At 44.8% G+C, this 12,002-nt stretch overlaps 2 pseudogenes; both read right to left on the bottom strand.

The window, feature by feature from the left end:
* Positions 1-395: 395 nt before the first annotated feature.
* LOC102489558 (14-3-3 protein theta-like) lies at positions 396-11,235 on the bottom strand (annotated as a pseudogene).
* On the bottom strand, positions 1,888-8,977 carry LOC102503150 (vasculin-like; annotated as a pseudogene).
* Positions 11,236-12,002: the final 767 nt, after the last annotated feature.

The following is a 12,002-nucleotide window of genomic DNA, read 5'->3' as shown; positions in this document are numbered from 1 at the left end:
GAAAGGAAACCCCCAAAGCAGAGTAAGGGAAGGAAGGTAGAAATTAAGAAGTTATGTAGAACACTCCTTAAGTTGTACTTAACTACATTTTCATGTCTTCACAGTACTACAAAACACAGTGACTTGCAGAACTGGCTCAGATTACTTAAATACCGAATAAGGTTCAGTTATTTTGGGACCAGCAGGTGGCGTGGTGGTTAAGGCGCTGGACACTCCCACATGGCTGACCACAGTTTAAGTACTGGACTTAATGACTTGATTTCTCTCTCTCTCTCTCTCTCTCTCTCTCTCTGTGTGTGTGTGTGTGTGTGTGTATGTGTGTGTGTGTGTGTGTCTTGGTCAAATTAAAATGAATGAACAATTAAAATAAAATAATTCTTTTTAAAAAAGTGTTAGTCCTTTACATAAGTGTTTGGAAGTTGCCTACATGAAATGAAGCTATTAATACTTTTCTACAGCAGTAACTGTGCATCAGGAAGGCCAAGGCAAACACACATCAAGGAAAGGGGTTTCCCGAAGTCTCGGTGGGGAAAGACTATAAACAGCTGATTCCATACACATGTGCGGGTTTCTTTCTACAGGAAATCCGAGTGAAACAGGAATGGAGATTAAAAAGGTTTCTCAAAGGGAAGGAGGCTAGCACCTGGATGCCTCTAGTTATACACGCGTTCTTCTGCTGCACTGTCAGACGTCCACAATGCTGTCTCTGAGCAAATGCGTGATGAGGTGCTGTCCTCTGAGTCTTCATTCAGTGTATCAGCTCTGCAGTGGCTCCATCCAATGCCATTTTAGCCAATGCGCAGGCAAGCTCTGGGTTCTGAAGGCTCTCGCAGTAAAACACAGGAAAGTTAAGAGCCAGCCCCAGGCCGACTGGGCATGTGGGTTGCATCCTTTCTGCTATCCAGTGCCTCTTGGTTAGCTCCTTGGGAATTATCTACCATTTGTTTTCCATCATCGCCACGTGTAATCTCAGCCAAGTACGGGAAGTAATCTCCCTTCCTTTTCAGATAGACCTTACTCTCTGGAAGAGCTGCATTGGCTATTAAATACTTATCCAGTAATTCCAGGACAGTGGTGCGGGTGCACCTCAGCTCCGACTCCTCTTTCTCCTTCTCCCTGTAGTTCCTTAATCAACTGCAACTTCTTGTAGAAGGTGTGGGTCTTCTGCTGGATGCTCGAGGTGACCCTTCAGGTGGACCTGCAGCCCCAGACCATGTTCTCAAAGGTCACTGATAGCAGGTTGCACTCCTCGTTGGACAGTTTGGTGTTCTACTCCATCACGGCCTTCATGCAGGTAGCCCTGTTGTCGTAGCACTTGGCCTGCACCGCCAGGCTGGCCTTCTGGGTCACTCCCTCTTCTCCCTGGGGCCGGGCCAGGGTGAAGTCTGAGGGCTAGACTAGAGAGGAGAGAGCCAACCTGGGGTCCTCCTGGACAGCTGCAGGGCATGGCTGGGGGGAGAAAAGAAAGAGTGCGATCTGTGCCAGCTGCCTCTTATTTCCACGCTCCCACAGCCCAGTCGAATTGCCCTCCCCAGGCGCCCGCCTCTGCACCCGCCCCGCCTCTGCACCCGCCCCACAGACCCAGCAAGGCCAGGGCCTAGCGGTGGGAGGAGGTGGAGGTGTGGCTACCAGGCTGGACCTAGCCTGCTCTGGCCCAGGGGCTGATTTTGTTGACTGAAATTTCTCTTTTCAAACTTTCACTGCCAACTTTTTCTTAAGCTCATGATCTTTGCACTACCCAAAGCCATTTATTTTTTTTAAAGTTTATTCATTTATTTGATGAGCAAGTGGGCTAGGAGGTAACCTTTGACAGGTCTCACCACCCTGGATCACAGACGCACATGCCTGACATGTTTGGGTGGACCCCGGATCCAAGCCAGGCCTCCCTCATGGCTCCAGTGTCACAAGCAGTGCCCTGCAGTCTGCACCACCAGGGATGGGCCCGAAACCATTTTTTGGTAAGAATTGCTGAAAACCGAGGCCAGCAAGTGACTGGTTATTAAGGTGCTGCCCTCCCTCCCACTTGGTCAACTGCAGTGTGAGGCCCAGACCAGGCGACTTGGTTTCTTGTTTTCTCTCTCTCTGGTGAGCATACGTGCCCTATAGCAAATTAAAACAATAATGATAATAATATGATTAAATAAATAATTCTTTAAACAATTTTTTTAATTGTTGAAAACCTTTAAAATTCAATCTCTAGTTAATAAAGTTTTCTCGCAAAGAAAGTTGATTGGTTTGTTATGCAGTCTTGCAGACTAAAGAAGGATGAGCCCATCTCCAATTACAGAGCTTATTTGGAAACAACATGGGTTTTTCCATTTTGTTTTGTATTTTTTCATGATAGAGTGTGTGTGGGCACAGAACAGAGTGAGAGAGAGACAAACACCCTCCTCAGGTTGACCGTGCCCCCTCCTTCTCATCAGAATCTCAGGCACATTTGTGCACACACTCCATGTGCTTCTTAAGCCACTGGATGTAGAACTGTGGGATCCCACTTCCTCTGGGTAGTGCCTAACTACTACATTGTGTGGGCGATCATCGGTTTTGTTTGTTCCTTTAATAATGTTTTATGAAGATGACAAGTTGTTACACTGTGGGGTGTGTGTGTGTGTGTGTGTGTGTGTGTGTGTGTGGTGTTTTGGAGAGGTTTTTGCTCTACGGAGCATGTGCTCACCAGAAAGACAGAGAGAGACAGAGAGACAGAAAGCAAGAAATCACTCCCTAGGGGAGGATGGCCACACCACAATCCCTTCTCCTCCATTCTCCTCTTCTCCACTCAGTAACTTGGGCACACACGCCCGGCATGAGTTTAAGCCACCAGGTCCTGGATTCGACTACATGAGAGTCCAGCGACATGGCCATTATGCCAACTGCTGGTCCCTACACTGTGGTTTATCAGTACATGAATGCAATTTGTAGTGATGACATGAGGGTAGTTAGTACACCCATCATCCATACCATCTGAAACATGATACACAGTAAGTGGTTAACTACATTCTCCCATGCATTTTCTAACACTAGATATTGTGACCCCCATCTATCTGTAATGTTGCAAAACTGTGGAACATTCTGTGCTCAAAACGCAATGAGAATATCAAGCAGGGCACACTGTTGCAACTCAGACTGCAGAGTAGGCCTTACTTTTCTTTAGGGTGTCTCCCCAACACCATCCCCGCCACCACCATCACCAGTCTGGGCTTTTCATTTGTTTTGTTTTCTCTATAGAACACGTGCATTTGCTGTAGGGAGACAGAGAAAGAGGGAAAGTGAGAAATCACTCCAGTTAGGGGGTGTGGGATGGCTGGGCAGCAATCACTTCTCCATTCTCCTCTCAGGGTTTTGGGCACACATGCACAAGCTGCTGGGTCTAGGACTCAGACCCACAGTCACCCATGTGGGATCCAGTGACTTAACCACCATGGCACCTGCCGGCCCCTGGCCGCCCCCTTTCCTGGATTAGGCAAATAATGGTGCTTAAGCCTAGAGTCTTAACTCTGATTCTATAAGATGTTTCTGTCTACATGTTTGTGGGTATGTCTATCTGTCTCTATGATATATATATGTATTTTTTGTCTTTCAATATTAAAATTAAAGGAACTGCATTTAATTGTCTTATGTAAGTGGAGCACTCTCTGTACATTTACAAACTAAAATGTTTTTTCAGGCTCACATGACTTTGGTGATCTTTAATAATATTGGGTTGATTTAGATAGGCATGTCTTCCGTTTTCTGCATTATATTTAATATTAGCACATGACTTTTTTTTTTTTTTTGAAGTTTTTCCTATAGGGCACTGCTGGTCCCATTCACTCTCCTTATCAGTGTGCATTTGTGTAAGTTTGGTTAGAAGAAGCTGCTGATGGGGACCAGGAGTTGGCATAATGGCTAAGTCTCTGGACTCCCATGTAGTTGACTGCGGTTCAAGTTCTGGACCCAGTGGCTTAAACTCGCACGCAAGTGTGCGTGCGTGCCCAAGATCCCAAGAGGAGAATGGAGGAGAAGGGGGTGATTTCTCGCTTTCTCGCTTTCTGTCTCTCTGTCTCTCTTTGTCTTTCTGGTGAGTGCACGCGCCCTATAGCAAAAACCTCTCCAAAAAAAAAAAATAAAGAGAAAAGAAAAGAAAAAAGAAGAAAAGAAAAAAGAAAAAAGGGACCAGACCCTGGGCCCCAGGTCTATTTGGACTAAAATTCTTCCCAGTTGATTTAAAAGCATTAAGTTGCTAACACCATATGTAGGCTCATGAGGAAAAGAAGTCCAACTTTATTTTCTCTAGTTTGGTTTTTCCACTGTGTAGGCTTAGTAGGTGGCGCAGCAGGTTTAGGGACTAAGCCTTTATAAGCACTTGGACCAGTTCCAAGTGTTCTCAACTGGCTGGGACTAAAGATTTGCTACCACTGGGAATCCAGATCGCTGTAAGTCTTTTGTATTACCTTTCTTAATGACCAGCATCCTTGGGGCTCTAGATTTAGGATTTGGAGGATATTCCAAGAGAAGAGCTTGGGAGATTTTTTTGGTTGGGTATGTATGTGTCTAGGTGTGTAGACTCCATACACCTGCAGCTAAAGATTTCTTGTGATTTGGTTCTCTCTCATATTCAGGATTTAAACATGGAAAATCCTCAGCCTCAGACTGTCTGTGTTCTCTCTTGTCTTCTTTCCTCCCAGTTTCATTGTCAGGTATGTTGTTTGCATGTAGTCCTTGGCTTTTCCCAGAATGGAAAATTCTGTTAGGAGGACAGGAACTTCCACCATGGTATCCCCCTCGATGATTTATGTTTTCAGTACCATTTCTTCCATGTGTACACCATACATTTTTTTTCTTTCCTTCCAAAGTCACCTCCATTAGAACAACCAATACCAGAATCAAAGCCATCTGAGGAGTGGTGTCGGCGACGGTTCGCATTGTAACAATTTTCTGTCCATGGGAAGTTTTCAGAATGTTTCTCAAAATTAAGTGATGACTGGGACCAGCAGTTAGCATAATGGCTATGTCGCTAGATTTCAATGTAGTCGACTGCAGTTCGAGTCCTGGACCCAGTGGCTTAAACTCACACCGGGCGTGTGTGTGTGCGTGCCCAAGATCCCGAGAGGAGAATGGAGGAGAAGGGATTGTGGTGTGGCCATCCCCCCTGGGGGATGATTTCTCATTTTCTGTCTCTCTTTCTCTCTTGGTCTTTCTGAAGCACAAGCACCCTATGGCAAAAACCTCTCAAAAAAAAAAAAAAAAAAGTCAGTCAGTGATGACTCTGTTGATGATGGTGGAGTAGGAAAATTATGCCAGACTGGAGCAAAGTTGTGCTGCACCCATTAGGCCCAGTCTCTCCGACTCAGTGAAACAAGGCTTCAACACCTCATGACAAGTCCTAATTCCAACAGGACCGTGCAGAAAGGTGTTGTTTTTTTCTCTGTAATCTTTATGTTTTCCAGTTTGTTTTCTACTTTGTTGTTTGTTTGTTTGGAGAGATTTTTTTCTATAGGGTGTGTGCGCTCACCAGAAGTTCAGAGAGAGAGAGAGAGAGAGAGAAAGTGAAAAATCAAGTCACCTGGTCCAGAACTCAAACCGTGGTCAACCATGTGGGAGTCAATCGCCCCTAACCACCACGCTACCTGCCAGCTCCCATTATTTAAAAATTTATAACAAGGATGAAACCCAGTAGGTGCCGTGGTGGTTAAGGCCCTGGACCCTCCCACATGGCTGACCATGGTTCAAGTCCTGGACCTGGTGGCTTACTTTCTCACTCATTCTATCTGTATTTGTCTCTGGTCAAATTAAAATAAATAAATTAATTAATTAAATTAATAAATAATTCTTTAAAAAATAATAACAAGGGCAACCCATTTTCTGGGACCCCTCCCTTCTTCTTGGGGTAATCATGCCACAATCCCTTCTCCTCTAGTCTCCTCTAGGGATCTTGGGCATGCATGCACATGCGCCTGGAGTGAGTTTAAGGCACTGGGTTCAGGACTCGAACCACGGCCGACTACATGAGAGTCCAGTGACCTAGCCATTATGCCAACTGCTGGGGCCTCCTCCTAGATTTTTTTTTAAAAATCATTATCCAAATAAAGTCTATAGAATGTGATTAATTTATTTCACCTCCCATAGTTTACCACAGTCTTGGATTTTGCCAATTGCTTCTCTCTGATTTCTCTACCTCATTTTTCCTGTGAAATAGTAGCTAGATCTAAACTCTTGATTGAATTCAGGTTTGATTCTTTGGGGGGGGTATGAGAAAACTCCCCCTTCTCCTCCATCCACCTCTCAGGATTTTGTGCATGCACATGTGTCCAGCCTGTTTTTCAAGCTAAATCTGGGACTTGAACCATGCAGTCAGTCATGTGGGATACAATCACCTTAACCAGCACACCACCAGCTGGCCCCAGGTTTGACTTTTGCAGAAGTAAATCTCGTAGGTGGTGTCTTCCTGTCAGAAGGCACAACGTGCTTGGCCATCTGTCTGTTTCTCTCTTTTCAAATAATTATAGATCCATAGGAAGTTACAAAGATAATACAGCGAGGTCCAATATTCACGTTTTACATCATTGTAGTACAATTTTTAAACCAGGAAATCGACATTGGTGTGGTATTTTTGTAATTTTCCCACATATGTAGGTGTGTGTAGCCACAGTCAAGATGCATAACAACCTCAGCACTAAGATCTCATGAAATGCTCTAGAATCATGCCTCCTCCCACCCCTCCCTCCTTCAGCCCAGGCAAACACTGATCTGTCATCCAACTCTACAGTGTTTTCATGTCAAGACAATTACATTGTTGGCAGAAACCTATTGCCAGCTGCTCTGCATAGTATTCCCCCACCATATTGCTATCTCCCCAGAATTTGGCCCCTGGGCCTCCAACCTCCAGACCATGAGCTAAATAAACCTTTTTTTCTTTATAAGTCACCCAGTCTCAGGTATTTCTTTCTTTTTCTCTTTCTTGTCTTTTCTTTTTTTCGTAAAGAGGTTTTTGCTATAGGATGTGTGTGCTCACCAGAGAAACAGAAATCAACCCCCAGTGGGGATGGCCACACTCTTCTCCTCTGTTCTCCTCTCAAAATTTTGGACATGCATGCACATGCGCCTGGTGTGTGTTTTTAGCTGCCGGGTCCAGGATTCAAATCACAGTGGGAGTCCAGCAACGTAACCATTATGCCATCTACTGATCCCCCAGTCTCAGGTATTTCTGTTAGCTGTTGAATAAGGGAGTAAGATAAGGCCAGATTTGTCACTGTATTTTAGTTGCTATAGGGCATATGTACCTGCCAGAGAGAGAGAGAAAGAAAGAGAGAAAAGTGAGAACTCTCTCTCTAAGGAGGATGACCATACCACAATCCTTTCTCCTTCATTCTCCTCTTGTGATTTTGGGCATGCATGCACACATGCCTGGCATGTTTTTCAAGCCACTGGGTCCAGCACTTGAATTGTGCAATTGATCACAGAGGAATCCAGCCACCTTAACCATCTGCCATGTGACTGGCCCCAGCTTCGGAAGCTTTGATGTTCAGAACAGTGGAATTGCTAACAAGCTTTCTGTATGAATGACTATTCATTGAATGAATGTTGTTGCTGATGTGTGACTGCTTCCCAGGTGACTAATACATCAAGCATGGTATTGGTTTTGTGGTTTGTCTTTCTCCGTTACCATGTAACCTTTTACATATTGGCAGAAGTTGATGTCTTCAAGGTATTACTTATTCGTAGTTAACACTCAGCATGCTAATCACTCTCAGGGAGATGGTAAGAATTAAGTACACAGACTGGTTAAATACCACCTATACCTTTTACCCAAGAGAGTCCTTCAATGCCCACTGAGAGCATGGCTGAGGAAAGTTGAGGATGTCACCTGGACAGAGCGAGAGTCACCTTTAAATTATAGCTGACTTTGCTCAGTGGGTTTACATCATTGTATTCATCTGTAAGAACTACCATAACAAAATGTCACAGGCTAGATAGCTTAAACAACACTTTTTTTTTTTTTAATTTTTTAAGAGAGGTTTTTGCTTTAGGGCATGTGTGCTTTCTGGAGAGACAGAGAGAGACAGATACAGAAAGCAAGAAATCACCACCCGGGAGGATGGCCATGCCACAATCCCAGCTCCTCCATTCTCTCCAGACTTTGGGCACACATGCACACCTGCCCAGTGTGGGTCTTAAGCTGCCTGGTCTGGGACTCAAACCGTGGTCTACTACGTGGGACCTGCTCACCCCACATGAAATATTTTTATGATAGTTTGGGAATCTGGAAGTCTAAGATCAAGGTACTGGAAAACTTGGTTCTTTGTGAGGGGTCTCTTCCTGGCTTGTAAATAGTTTCCTTATTGTTTTGTTCTCACATGAAAACCAGGAAGGGGTGCTGTTCCCAAGACCACCGAGGAAGAGATTTCAAAGAAGAAAGCTCACTGGTCCCAGGGCCAAGTGAGGATCACATAAGAGAAACAGAAAAATATCTCTTAGATTTCATAACACAAGAGATTATTGGCACAATTAGAAAGTGTGATTTTCGTAAAGTGGAGATAAAAACCATGTTTCTGTGGTTTGAAGAGTAAACAGAAAGAGAAGTAGAAGGTACAGAGTTCAATTTGCAAAGAATTGTCATGGAAAATAACCAACTCTGTAAAAATAATTAATGTGGCTTATTTCTAAGCAGAATGAGTGACCTAGGCCCAAAAGAAGGCAAAACATATCCTTCTTTCAGAGTGATCAGGTACAGGGGTCCCTTTTAGTTGGTTTTGAGAGTGACAGAGTTCGAAATTGAGTGAAAAGTTTTTCCATTGGTCTGGCCCAAAAAGGTGGGACATGTGGAAGTGGGGGCTTGTAGGGTGGTGACTGGAAAAGAAAGGTTGCTGAGATCAGAAAGGAATGTACTTTAACTGCATAAGGAGGTTTAATACACATCACAAAGACAGGCCAATACCGTGCCAGGGGCAGTGTGTAGGTAAAATCCTGTTACCAGTGGGTCGAAAGGGTCTGTTAACATTTGCAGGCATGACTCCCTCTAAGCCCTCTGGAAAGGATTTTGGAAAAATAGGAAAAAGCAGTCAGATTGCTGTCCAGAGAGTAAAGATGTAACTGTTATAGTAGGGGAGAACACTGAGCCGTGCTGTAGAAATTCCTCGGTTCTTCAGGTACAGCTCTCCAAGGTTAGAGACCTGCTCTAGGATGTGAAATAAAGCCACGACCGCGATAAAAGTCGGTAGAACAGAGTATGTAATGGGAAAGAAAGGTTTTAGAAAAGAAAATCTTTTGGGTGCAAAAGACTTTTGAGTTGGCAGGCTGGTGAACCTTGATGATAGGAGCATCCTTGTTTGTCCTCGTGGGAATCAGGATGTGACAGAAACATCTTGTTGGGTTCTATTGTATTTATGAGGAATTTAAGAGGGAATTAGCAATAGTCCCTATGTGCCTTTCTCAGGTACTAAAGAAGAAAAATGGGATCTGCCTCACTTTCCTTGCTCTAGGAGCCAGATTAAAGGAAGGAGTCTCTGCAGAGGGTCTAGTCGTCATTCCAGATAAGTCGTGATTGATATGACAGGTGTCCTTCTGCTATTTTCTTAGGGCTGCCCACTTGTTTCTAGCTAGCTGCCTATCACATAACCTGGGAATGGTGGCTAAGACCGGGAGATGATTTCATGAGACATCTTTGTGCATGCTTACGTACAGATAGGAAGTGAGCTGAGAAAAACAATCAGAAGAGGCAGAGACCTTCACGGAGCAAGGCCACAGAGAAGATGGGAAAGAGCAGATTCTCCAGCAAAGAAGCTGGTCATAGTTTTGGAAAGGCACAGGATGGGAAGACGGAAGCATTCTCAAGAGGCATGGACAATGCCCAGCCTCTTGGACGTCCATCAGGTTGCAGAGGCTGTCTTGCATGAGGATGCTTAGCAATTGGGAGTATTAGGCTGCTAAGCTCTGCTTGCCAAGCTTTGCACTTTGGAGTGATGACATATCCCCAAAGGAACAGTTTTGGTAATTTCTATGTAATACTATGATTTTTCGTAATCCCCTGAAAGTAAAAGTACAGAGGTGGGGGCCAGCAGTTAGCGTAATAGCTATGTCATTGGACTCGCATATAGTTGACCACGGTTTGAGTCCCAGACCTGGTGGCTTAAAACTCAGGCTGGGCGCGTGTGCATGTGTGCTCAAGATCCCGAGAGGAGGGGAACCAGCAGTCAGTGTAATGGCTATGTCGCTGGACTCCCATGTAGTCGACCGCGGTTCGTGTCCCGGACCCGGTGGCTTAAAACTCACGCCGGGCGCGTGTGCGTGCGTGCCCAAGATCCCGAGAGGAGAATGGAGGAGAAGGGATTGCGGCGTGACCATCCCCCCTGGGGGGTGATTTCTCACTTTCTGTCTCTTTTTTTGTGTGGTGAGCGAGCTGGCCAACCAGTGAAAATCTCTCCAAAAAAAAAAAAAAAGATCCCGAGAGGAGAATAGAGAAGGGACTGTGGTGTGACCATCCTCCCTAGAGGGTGATTTCTCACTTTCTGTCTCTCTGTCTCTCTCTGTCTGTCTGGCAAGTGCGTGTGGCCCTATAGCAAACACTTCTCCAAAAATAAATAAATAAATAAGTACATGGGTGGCCTTACATACAATAAAATTTTACTTTCTCCTTTTCAAAGAAAAAAAGAAAGAAAATCTGGACCGGCAGGTGGCGTGGTGATTAAGGTGCCAAACTCTGATATGTCTGATCGCAGTTCAAGTCTGGGACCTGATGGCTTACTTTCTCACTTTCCTCCTCTCTCTCTTTGACTCTCTCTGGTCAAATGAAAAATAATAATTTTTAAAGAGGTTTTTGCTATAGGGTATGTGTGTGCTCACTGGAGAGAAAGAGACAGACACAGTGAGAGGAAAAGTGAGAAATTACCCCCCAGGGGAGATGGCCATGCCACAATCCCTTCTCCTCTATTTTCCTCCTTGGATCTTGGGTATGCACGCCCATGAGCCCAGCATGATATCCAAGCCATTATAAAAAAAGAATTATTTAATTTGTTTTATTTATTTATTATTATTAATATTTTAATTTGCTGTAGGGTACTTGTGCTCACCAGAGAGAGACAGGGACAGAGAGGGAAAGTGAGAAAGCAAGCTACCAGGTCTGGGACTTGAACCACAGTAGGCAATGTAGGAATCCAGCACTTCAACCACCAAGCCACCTGCTGGCTCATGTAATGTAATTTTATAAAGGGGCAGAACACAAGCAATTGTGTCACAATACAGACTTTTTGTCATCTCCATATATTGAGTCATTAGGAAAGTCATGACTCATTTTTGCATAGAAAAACAGAAAAACATGTCTTGACTTTTCTGACAACCTAACATGATTTTACCAACCTTGTTAAGTTCTTCCTGTTACAAATTGTCCATGTGATTGGAATATTTCCTTTTATCCTAATGTGATTTCCATCCCTGATTTAAAGACCTGTTCTCCTGTGCTATTCAGCCCAGACGGCTTCCTGAAGTCTACTCTGTCTCTTACACAGCAAGTCTCCCGCCAAATCACTGAGGACAGCCAGGGTTGGTCCTGGTGCCTCTTTGTTACACCTGATCTGCTTTCTCTACACTTCGCTGCCTTGTGGTTGAAGCCTGTTCATAAATAAGCCGTCTGCAACCAGGTGGATGTGAGTAATTTCCTTAGCGCAGTGCTTGGCTGCACATCAGAGTTTATCCGCAGCGCTTTAAAAATGCTAGTGCCGGGAACCAGCAGTTAGAGTAATGGCTATGTCGCTGGACTCCCACGTAGTCGACCGCGGTTCGTGTCCCGGACCCGGTGGCTTAAAACTCACGCCGGGCGTGTGTGCGTGCGTGCCCAAGATCCCGAGAGGAGAATGGAGGAGAAGGGATTGCGGCGTGACCATCCCCCCTGGGGGGTGATTTCTCGCTTTCTGTCTCTATGTCTCTCTCTGTCTGTCTGGCGAGCGCACGTGCCCTACAGTGAAAATCTCTCAAAAAAAAAAAAGTAAAAAAAAAAAAAAATGCTTGTGCCAAGGGGGCCTCGCAGCCCT

This window comes from Tupaia chinensis, unplaced genomic scaffold, assembly GCF_000334495.1.
Source record: "Tupaia chinensis unplaced genomic scaffold, TupChi_1.0 Scaffold000047_1, whole genome shotgun sequence".
Lineage (NCBI taxonomy): Eukaryota > Metazoa > Chordata > Mammalia > Scandentia > Tupaiidae > Tupaia > Tupaia belangeri.
Note: the sequence above shows the minus strand (reverse complement) of the source record. Positions and strands in the feature narration are given on the sequence as shown.